General features: G+C 36.5%; 1 pseudogene; it reads left to right on the top strand.

Moving 5' to 3' along the window:
- Positions 1-10433: 10433 nt before the first annotated feature.
- Positions 10434-11432, top strand: LOC101708038 (non-POU domain-containing octamer-binding protein pseudogene; annotated as a pseudogene).
- Positions 11433-12145: the final 713 nt, after the last annotated feature.

Here is a 12145-nt window from a genome sequence, read left to right as displayed (position 1 = left end):
TCAACAACTCCATGTGACAGGCTTGCCACTAAAGACCCCCAAATATTTTCCCAATCTTCAAAGTGGGAAAGTGAATGCATAACCTGCCTGTTCATTAAAGTAACTTGGTTTAATTCAATGTGACAAATATTTATCGAGCATTTATCACGTGCTACTTTGAAGGCATTATTTCTACTTTATGTGGAGGGTTCAATTTGATACTTTGCATTAGGTTTGCAGCCTTGCTTCTGTAAGAGTATTTTAGTGTTCCTCTGGCTTTCTTGATCTTATGTTTAGAAGCCAGAGCTACCTCCACTTCTTCCACATCCCCAGGTTCTATTCCCAGCTCGGGTAGAAGCCTAGTCTCCTCTCTTATTCAAGAAGGTGCTCAGACACTGACTCAGTGCTTTAAACAAAGTATTGGTATTGATATTCACAACAATCATATAATGTAGGTTTTATCATTTCCATTTTCCAGAGGAGAAAATTAGTCTCAGAGAGATTAATTAACATTTGCTTAGTTGTACAGTAAATACCTGGATTCTTTGTGAGGTTTTGAGACTCCAAAGCCCAGACTCCTTGCAGTACACCCCTTCACTTTTACCTTGAGGGGTTTCTTTACCATATACACTCCTAAGATTTTAAAAGAACATATCTTGCCATGTTGTCCTCAGGGTAAACCATTTGAGTCAGTTAAAAGTACAAGTCTTGGGGTAAGATTTTCAGTCTGCTCAAAATGTAGTTGTTTGCCCCAGCCATGAATTATTATGAATGTATATCTATATGATGCTCTAGGACTATATGTTTATAGAAAGGTATATATATATTTAGCTTTTGATAAAATGATTCCCCCGAAGCATACCACTGACTTTGCTAAAATAATAGAGTTAGAGATTGCCCTTATTAACATTGGTTCAGCTTATCTCAGGCATAGAATGGTAATTTGGGTCTATGAGTAAATAGAGACTATTTTAATGTAAGCATCATTCCCTTTAATGTTACTTTGGTTGCTGTGCTTTAGAATCAATGTGAAGGAAAGCAAACAAATAATATATATGGTGCTCACAACATTAAAGACAAAATGTGCTATAAACAAAGACTGTACATTTTAAAGCAGGGTGAAGGAGGCAATTTTCTTTAAAAGCTAATAATTTGCTTCTAACTACTAAGGGAAGAAGCTATTCCTTTGTTGGCCCACCTTCACTGTCAATCTATTTATCTAAAATTGCAAGTACTTAAATAAAATTAAATACAAGGAGTTTAGGAACATCTTTGGATTTCACATCAAAGAGATAGCTCATAATATGTATAATAACTGTCCTGCAAGTTCACCTTGTAATTTTTATTTTTAAAATTTTTTCACTGAAAAATCAAGAGTCAGGCCTCTGGGATAAAGTCTCTTTAGATCTTTTGCCATAACTCAAAGCACACAGTACAATCTGATTCACATGTCAGGAAAAGAGACTATGAGAAAGAGGCAGGCTGAAGATTCTTAATATAGAGAGGGAAAAGAAGACAGGGAAATAGGAAATAAAAGCAAACTGTCTAACCAAATACAGACTAAAAATCTAGATCATCCCTTGCTTATGAAACAAAAGCAAGGGTTTTATTTGCTTGAAAATAATATTTTATAAGAAAACTATAAATCAAAACAATCTAATGATGCATTTAAGAGGAGGAAAACAGCATTGCAGTTCATTTTGCTTGTTATGGAAATAAGAAGCAAAGCCCTTCTCTAAGAAGGCATTTTATGTGGAGCATAGTTATTAAAAGGTATACCGACAGAGAAGATTCGTTATACCTACCATTGTTTGATATATATCTAATGGATTGAAATCAAATTTAAAATCTTCAGATTTGTTTTGATAGTATTAGAGGTTACAATATATGATTTTTATATATTTCATAGCATTCATGTTCTTGGGTTAGTCATAGAATTGTTATTACTTCTTTTTGCAATGTACCATTTTGTTTCTGTACTTATGTCATATAGTATAAATAAATTTGCATAACAGCATATGAAAACTCATTTGAGGAAAAACTTCTTTCCCCAATACATAAAGAGTAGTCAAACTATACTATAACTAACATTCAGTGCCAAGATAGGCATTTAAATACTTTTTAAAAATATTTACTATTTAACCTTTAACCTTTAGCAAAAAATTACTCATCATAAAACAAGTTGAAATTTCCTTATTTAAAGACAGATAAATATGAATATATTATTAGTTGCCTCTATGAAATCTGTTAATATAAATGTATTATAAATGAAGGCTATTAAACTGAATATTTAAAGTACCAAGCAACCATACTTGATTTTTTAATTGTCATTGCTTTAATCAGAAGTAAACCTTACCAAATGCAATTTACTTGTAATTCACTGTGAAGAAACTTACTAACTTGTTTTGTGATCTTGCATGAGGAACTTATCATCTATAGACTTCTGTTTCCTCATCTGAAGAGTAGAGAAAAATTTTAGTACATGAAGTTTAGTGATTCTTGTAGCTATAATATTGTGAGTTCCTTTAATGTTGAATACAAAATATTAGCCCAGAACTTCCCTAGATACTGATAAATAAATCAGGGTGTATCCCATCATGTTTAAAAATACATCTCCAGTTATTCATTATTATCCATGTCACTTATGCTTCTGCCCTCAATTAAAATGTCATCTATGAAGAAAAAGAAAATGTTTATAGCATAAACCACAAAAAGGAGCACATTTATTAATGGTAATGGTGAAGAGGCATCAAAAGGGAAAATATAGAAATAACATTCTGCCAAGGACAGTGCGGTGAAGATCTTGTGGAAGAAACTGCACTTAGACCTCAGTCACCAAGAGCAAAAGCCTTGTTGAATAAGAAGGACATAAACACAATGATATGATCAAAGTTACCGCCTTCAGACACAGTGCCGCTACAGCACTGGAGAGGAGGAGAGTAAAGGTGGGCATTCTCTATGGTCAGTAAATGCATCAATTCAGACAGATGATACAAAGTGCTTGAATTGAGGTTTTGGTAATAGAAAAACAAAGAACACAGATAATGTCACGGATATGAGGAAGAAAAAAAGAATGAGTTTGAGTTAAAAACTGGGGTAAAAATGATGGTGTGTCAAAGACTAGTCTTAGTTTTAAAATTTGTGGGATTTGGAAAATAATAGCAGCCTCGATGAACATGGAGAATTCAAGAACAAGAGCTGAAATAACCAGGAACAAAAGGAAATTTGACACTGAAGCTCTGTCCGACTTTTCCGGTAGAAATGTCCAGTAGGTAGTTAGAAATGAAAAATCTAGCTTTAGAATCCACCACAAAGACATGGTAAATGAGGGGAGGGCAATGAATGATATTCATAAGGGATCAGACAACAAGAGAAAATAGCAGGCAGTTGAAGTTGTCATCATGGAGTGCTGCCTACCTATCATAGCTAGGTATGCATGTGTAGCCTTCATCATAACTGATAGTGGATTAACCACATATATTTGTCCTTTTGACCAGCTGGTTAAAGAAATTAGGTAGATAGCTGGTTAAATCAACATATGTAGATGATAAAAGAAATTTGTTCTTCATATGCCCTCTCCAATTTTCTGATACTGAAAGATAAACCCTGAAGTATAACAAAAACCTTAACCAGTGGTGGTGGAACACCACTTAAGTCCTATCATTCTGGGAGACTGAGGCAGGAGGATATAATTTTGAGTCTGTACTAGGCAACTTAGCAACATAGTGAGACTCTGTCTAAAAACAAAAACTAAAATTCAAAAGGGTTGGGAATCTGATATTGCAAAACAAATAACAACAAAAACCAACAGTAACTTAAGAATACATGTAAATGTTCCACATATACAAGTATATATTTGCATGTAACACCTTAAAATATTATATTAAAATACAGTCATAAATGATATTTCAGTCTACAAAAGACCATATATACTAAGGTGGTGGCATAAGATTACCATGAAGCTGAAAAATACCTGTCAGCTACTGAAGTGGTGGCCATCCTGAAGTCTTAGTTCCAATGCATTAGTCACATGTGTGTAGTGATGCTTGCATAAATAACCCTACTGTCCTGCCAGTCTTATAAATGTATAGTACCTATGGTTATGCAAAATATATAATACATGAAAATGGTAATGCATTAACTATATTACACTATGCTTCATGTCCTTATTTTGGACTGCACTCCTTTACCTTATGTAAATAATGTTTACTGCGGGGCAGTGTGCCATGTTATGCTGACAGCACCCCACACATCTCCTATTTACTGAATACCTTTGTTGCATCAAGAAACCACACAGAATGATCGAGCCATAGCAGTTACATTTGTGTAAGTCCACTCTATGATGTTCAGACACTGACATAATCACTGAACAATGCATACATCACAAACTGTCTCCCTTGTTAAACATGTGAATTTCTCTCTCTAGTATAAAATGCATATTGAATATGAATTTTATTAATTTATGCTATAATTTCATTACTGAAATCAAGTTTATGGTAGTTCAGGGTTTTAAGTAAACAAGATAAGTAACAGTTGTCATCAAGGGGTATATATTCTAGAGAAAGGTAGAGTGACCTCTTTGCAAAACCAAAACTAGAATATTTTCTTCTAGATCCTTTACCAGATATTTTCAAGTCACGATTTTAGCATATTTAAGACAAGGAAGAGGCCGAAACTTCCACAAAAGATTTTCTCCTTTGGCTTGTCTGAATGTAAGGAGACATTGGAAAAGAAACTGTCACCTGAAGGGAATCCAGAGGATTGGACTTTTGGAGTTATTTAACTTGGGGAAAAAGTAGAAGCGTGCCTTTTAGCCTGTCTCTGTGTTACCCTGAGAACATAAGCCATCCCATGATAGTTCTTGCCATTCTCTAGGAAATATCAATACAATAGAAAATGTATTCCCACACTCATATTGCTTTGTTATAAGAAACAAAGCAAAAGTAGCTTAAAAAGTATTATCCTGGTTGAGAAAGCAAGAAATAATTAAACATTGGAGAGTTCATCCAATGAATAAGGTGAGTGCGTAATAATATCCCCAGGAAATTAATGTTGCTTTCAAAGAATTTTGAAATAGTAAATCCACCCCAACATCTGAGAGATAAATTTTCTTGTATATTTCCCTTCTTAATGAAGATTAGATGGTACTTTTGCCTGCAAAAACAACGTAAAAATTTTGATGGAGTTATTCCAGTACACAAAGCAAACAGAGAAATATTTCTTTCTTATTTTGGCAATAAAACATCATAGATATATTTTCTAAAGCAATACAGTCATATTAAATTCCACACTGGGACTAGGACTTTATGAACACAAGGCTGTTACTTTATATTCAAATCTAGTCCTATTATAAGACGGTGCAATCTTGTTATAAGGCTTGTGCTCTTTTGAGCTAAATGTTGATTTAAAGATTATACTGGAGAATTAAACAAAAATGATTCATACAACTTTCCCATTACTTTATGTTTATTAAGAACAGAAGCTAAAATAAGCTACCTTCAGTTATCCCCAAAATGTTTATAAATCCAGGTGCATTTTGATGCCTGTGCAACATAAAATTTGTCAAAAAATAAAACAGTGAATTTTATTAATTCAACTTCTTTATATGAGTTTTCTAAATTTAACTGTTGATATTGTTCTTTACCATTTATTGCAACTGATATTTAACAAAGGATGCTTTCTCTTTTAGAAATGGACCGAATAATTTTATTGTTTTGTTATATACTATGATAAACACTAAGCCTGTTTTTCCACACTATTTCTAGACATGATGCTTGATTGACTGTGTCAACTTGAGTACATAACGCCCCACTAAATTGGCTTAGCATAGTTCTAGGTGTTGAAGACCCACCCTAGGGAGGATTGTAACCAGAATACTATAAAACGGAAACAAAGGAGAAAGAATTTGGTTCTGTCTTCTTGAGAGGAGCTCCAGTCTTTGCTTTCACTTTGGACATCATCTCCTGGTTTCTGACTCAGGCCCTTCAGCCTTCCAGAGCAGACCCTTTGGCCTCCTGATGTGGACTTGCACTGGACTTGCACTGGACACTGCATGGAGATCCAGCAATTGGACTGGATGCCTTGGATCCCCAGTGTGCAGACAGACCCTCTGCACTCTTCCACACCTGACTCTGTGGGTGGCTATCATAAGCCAATCTGTACATTCTTATATATTTGTATATCTTGCATTATATCGATTTCTGTAATAAACACTGACTATACACTGGATAAATCTGTTACTGTTATTCATGATATGTCATCTTGGCTGGGTTGCAAAATTCAAGCAGATTAATAAAGGACAGTTTTTGGCGTGTCTGTGGAATGATTAGCATGTATGTCAGCAAACTGAAGAGGAAAGTCCTGTCATGCTTGTGAGTGGCACCAATTAATCACTTTTAGCCTAGATGAAGCTATGGAAGGGAAAGAAGAAAGGAGTTCAGGGATTTTCAGAGAACACCACTCTGCTTGAGCAAGTGTGTCTTTTGCTCTCATTACCTTTGGACACTGGGCTCTGGGTCTGCAGTTTCTTTAGCCTTCCAATGTAGACCTATACCGGTGACTTGCTGGTCATTTGACCTTGGACTGGTGCTGCAATCTTCATCCTTCTTTAGTGTGGCTTTTATCTTCTTGAGCTGAGCAACTCGTGGATCCTCTGGCTTTCCAGAATATAGACAGCCGTCGTGGACTCTTGTAAGACTACCTAAGAAATTCCCTATACATACATTTTCTATCTCTTCCTCCAGAGAACCCTAACTAACATAATATCCCTTGCATGGATTACTTTTGCTTATATGAATGACCCAGTTACATTTAATTCTTTGCATGTGTGGCTGAGGGCTGAGGTAATCCAGGAAGACACTAGTAATACACATTCTTAGTCCCTAGTGGAAGAAGAATCTCCTTCAATGTCTAACACCACTCTTTTGTCCCATAATAATTTGGGTAAAAAGAGTAGCCCATCTGTTATCCTTGTTGCACAAATGCAGTAAACCAGCATGGCTCTCACTGCAGAGATACACATGGTATGTGGGCATAGCAATGGTTTAAACCAGATTATCGACTAGAATTTTGTTTTGAGGGTATAGTTCCTTTTTATCTCCTACCTGTCTTGTTATCTACCTATCTCTTATCTATCTTCTGTTTATCTATAATTTTGCCATCTCTGTACACATAATTCAGCCCCTTATAATATCTCTCATCTAGAGAAAAATTTTAGTTGCTCACTTTGCCCGTGTTTCATTAATTGATTTAAACCATGACTCAGATGGTGGCACACACTTTTTCAAGATCCTGTGGGTGGCCATTCAAAGGGAACCCTTACCACACTTCTTGGACTCCTCTTTGGTACCTTCTCTTCCCATGTTACATCCTGCATCCAAAGTAAACCACACGCCATTATGCTTTCTTATCCCTGTGCATCAAGTCATTTCCCCTTTTCTAAAGAGGTTTTTTCCCCCCATTACCTTATAACTAATCAATGTTTAGTCAAATGTTACTTTGTTTCTCTCATTTGTTAAGAAATTCTCATCATCTTTACAACTGCTTACCCTACTGGAAACATCTCTCTGTCCTGATTTCCTATAACCACTTCACCCAGCCTTCCTTTATATAACTAATCCTTTTCTTATTTAATTGTTCACGACATATTTAATCATTGTCTTATTTTCTCTACTGTGGTAAAGACTTGTTATGGAAACTATACAATTTTGTTCATTTTTATGCTCCTCTCAAAGCATGGCTCAATATCCTGCAAAGCATTTTTCACACTGTGTGACACTTGTCAAATAAATGCTACATATTAATATTTTAATATTATTGCAACCAACATTTTATGCAATTGATTATTTTTATTGTTTTCAAAACATGAAACCCCAACTATCAGTGATTTTATCTGTTTCACCTCAAAGACCATGTCCTTCCATTGCATACACTTATTCTTAAATTATCATTTCTTGTAATTTTGGTTATATCTGATGGGACAAAAGGAAGTATTTCTGAGAATTAGTTAACTATTCCTCCAATCCAAGAAAGTAGAACCATCAAGATGTCACCTAGAGGCCCACCTATCATGATAGATCAGTCCCAGATCATCCTGTTTTACGACTGTCAACATAACTACATGATTTTACAGAGGTCATCCCTTGTTGCAAGGAAACTAACAATATAGTTTAATATAGTTAATATAGTTAATATAGTTCTGTTAATATAGTTTAACAAAATAGAGCATACTTATTCAGCCTGAATACAGGTGAACTTGCGAGGATATGATCAAGTTTTTTTTCCAATTTAAGTCACCTTAGTGTGTAACATTGATTGAATCCCCATTCTGATGAAAATTCCACTGAAAGAATAGTAAGGCATAATAGAGCAAAAGGTAAGGGACTAACATTAGAAACAGCAGGTAGAACAACAAACATGTGGAAACTGGCGTGACAGGGGAAGAATATGTAGCTGCTGAAGAACTGTGGCAGTCTGAGCCTGCAAAATTCTTTCATAAGCTGTCATAACAGTATCCAGAGGGTAATTAGGGACTTGAGCAGAGTAACACAGGGTAATAGAGAGGGCTAGAAAGAATTGAAGCAAGGTACAATACCATATGCCAATCAGAAGAAGGCTCAGCATGCAGTTTGAAAAATCAATGAAAGGAAGAAAATGCTATTAGTGCCTGTGATTATTAGAAGACTGACTTCAAGGTGAGGGTGTAGCCAAACCTGGTTGCTGTGAACCAAAAACAGCTCAAAAATCTTTAGTTCTAAAAAAACTATTTTAAACCAGCCCTGATTTGCAGATGTACAAAATTTCAAAGGGAATCTTCATTACATACACATACAGTTTTCAAATAAGCTGTCCTTTCTCCTCTGGGGCTGCATAGCTACCGTATGTTGCATTCTAAGTCATAAATTAATGAAAGTCTATTAACAAGGCACAAGAATGAGAAATATTGAAGAATGATGCAGAAAAAAGGACTAATCAAATTAAAATTAACCCAAATAGCAAAGTTATAAGAAATCATTCATCTTTGTATGTGTGCAGCATTCATCATTAAGTAAATATTTAATATATAGATTCACTAAGAAGTGTGTGAGAGTAAGTAGGAAATCGAATACACAGTCTTTCTTTAAAGAACCTGAGGGACAATAAATTATATTTTAGAAGTTAAAATAGCACAACACAAGAATGATAGGTGCCTTGGCAAAAGTTGGAATGTAAAAATGTCAGTGGTGCAACTTTTGAAACTAAATTAATCATGCTGGTTCTCATTTTTCTCATTTAAATAATGGTCATGTAAATTGTTAACATGAAGTCGTCAAAGTTAAACATAAGAAAGCTTTGAAAAACGGAAAAAATAGACTCTAGAGAGTTCACAATGCAAAGAATAACATGGTAGTGAGTGTCTTAGGTTTCTTTCTTTCTCTTTCATTTCATTTTTTACTTTCTTTATTTCTCCATACAGCCTATATCCAAAACTTGTGGTAAAAAAAATAATTCTGGATCATTTTGAGAAACCCTGGAATGTAACAGAAAGATTGGGATTTTTCTCTCAACCTTGCAGCAACAGAATCACTAGAAGAGCCAGAAGATTTGGTTATAAGCTGAAATCCACAAATAACCTTTAGAACACCATGAATCTGACCTCTCAGAGAATTATCTCCTTTGGCTCGATAGGAAATAAGGGAATCAAGTATCAGTCATTCATCTATGAAAGTTAAAAATGAAACAAAACACTGTGGCTATAATCCAGATGGCAGAAAGCTGCTGCTGCTATTGCACCTGTGTTGGGAGCAATGCTACATAATTCTAGGGAAAAATCATTTGAGTAGGTCTAGTTCTCCCGCCTACAGCCCAACTATGACATTCCAGACATAATTGCATTTTGGCCTTGGGCCACAACTGAGATCTCAGTGATCCCTGGATGCTGTAATGCTCCAGGACAAGACCACACCTGAGGAGACGGCCAGAGAGGAACCAAATCTTCATCTGCATAGTTCCTTATTGTTCTTAGATTTCCACTGCCCCCCAGTCTTTTTACACCTTGTTTATCCCACTGTAAAGTACTGAACTCTGCATTTTTCACTTGTTACATCTGTTTCCCCATGTATTGAATAAAAAGTGCTGCAAGCTAGGGGGCTTTTGTCTTTGCTGCCCAGAGCAGCACTGATCAGACCCAAAGCTCAGCTTCTTCTCAATGTCTACCTTTCCTGTAATTCGCTGTGAGCTGCCGTGGCTCGCAGGAGACTAGGACTTACTGCAGAGGTTCTGGTAACGTCCCCTTCCCCCGTTCCCTACACACCTGCCTCCGGATAGCCATGAAACCAGTAGATTGAAGAAACCCACCAGCAAACCCACCAGCAAACAACTAAAACAGAACCTACAAAAAATTATTGCAAGTATTAAGTAAATATTGTAATGGGTTGTCACTCTGAGGAGAAAACTGTCAGTGTTGGGGTGTAAAAATGCAGAAAACACAGAGCAATAAAACCTTTAACTCAGAGAAGCAGAACTATACTCCAGTGAAGCATCACCAGCATCACCAGCATCACCAGCAGCAGCAACAGCAGCAGCCACCACTACCACCAATACCTGTGGATGGGCAACAGGCCAGCAGCCAAAATGGGAGTCTGACTATTGACCTGAAGAATTTTAGGAAACTAGGAGTGAAGACATTTACCCAACATAGACATCTTTTTGTGGGCAGTCTTCCCCTGACATCACTGAGGAATAAATGAAGAAACTATTTGAGACATACTGCAAAGCTGAAGTTTTCATTCTTAAGGAAAAAGGCTTTGGCTTTAGCCACTTGGAAACACAAACCCTTGCTGAGATTGCCAAAATAGAGCCGGACAATATGCCACTCTGTGGAAAACAACTGCATGTCCGCTTCGCCTGCCGTAGTGCATCCCTTACAATTCAAAGCCTTCCTCAGTATGTATCAAAGAACTGCTGGGAGAAGCCTTTTCTGTGTTTGGCCAGGTGGAGAGGGCTGTAGTCATTGTGGATGATTGAGGAAGGCTCTTAGGAAAAGGGAAAAGGCATTGTTGGGCCCTCAGGGAAACCAGCTGTGTAGAAAGCTCTGAACAAATGCAGTGACAGGTCTTTCCTGCTAAGCACATTTCCTTGGCCTGTGACTGTGAAATCCATGGACCAGGTAGATGATAAAGAGGGACTGCCAGAGAAGCTGGCTATAGAGAACCAGCAATTTCACAAGGAGTGAGAGCCGGCACCTAGATTTGCACAGCCTTTGAATATGAGCATGCCATGTGCTGGAGGGCACTCACTGAGACGGACAGCAGGAGCAGCATCAAGTGCAAAGAACACCAAGGAAGCTCACGAGAAGCTGGAGATGGAGATGGAGGCTGCTTGTCATGCACCAGGTCATGCTGATGAGGCAGGATTTGATGAGGTGCCAAGAAGAACTTCTATCCCTGTCACTGATAATATATGGATGCCCTTAGTCTAGTTACTTTATTATTCTAAATCCCGATTTCCTCTTCAGCAAGGCTTTTTATAAGAATTATATGAAATACCATGTGTTATATTTAACATAATGTGTAGTATATGGTATACACCATCTAAATGATAGCTATTAATATAAGCAAAAGTGGCTGCCATATTCTTGGACTTATGTAAAATTTTCCTGGACTTTAGCCCAATTTTGCAAGTTTTAAACATCCAAAGACAGTAACAGACAGATTACAAACTGGAGCTAAGTTTCAGTTCCTAAATCTCCTATCATTTTATTTTTAAGTGATAAGTTAGGTGTCATTAAAATTAAAAACTTCTACTCTTTGAAAACCACCTTCAATAAAACAAAAAGGTAACTAAAAATAAAAAATAATAATGTTGTCCTCTATAACCAAAGGAATAGAAAAGAGATAAACTAACAGGACAGAAAATGTTGATATAATAACTCAGATGTGCCTTAATTCTCCCCTTACCTCTACTCCACCAAAATATGGTACCTACTGCCACCTATGCCATCTAAGGCTGAGGGGAAACACTAGAATTTTGCTGTCCTCAGGTTGTCACAAGGTGTTCCCATATGTAAGTATGTGTGTGTCAGGGAAGGCCAAGTACAAACCTGGGATTTTCATCTCTGCCAAGTGTTGATCAGTGTCAGTGGCAAAGAATGGACTTCCATTCTCACTTGGCAGTAAAATTTCACACC

The sequence above is a fragment of the Heterocephalus glaber genome, unplaced genomic scaffold, assembly GCF_053883595.1.
Source record: "Heterocephalus glaber isolate CG9 unplaced genomic scaffold, H.glaber_assembly_v1.0 deba00001764, whole genome shotgun sequence".
In the NCBI taxonomy this organism is placed as follows: Eukaryota; Metazoa; Chordata; class Mammalia; order Rodentia; family Bathyergidae; genus Heterocephalus; species Heterocephalus glaber.
This window is presented reverse-complemented; position numbering and strand designations above follow the sequence as displayed.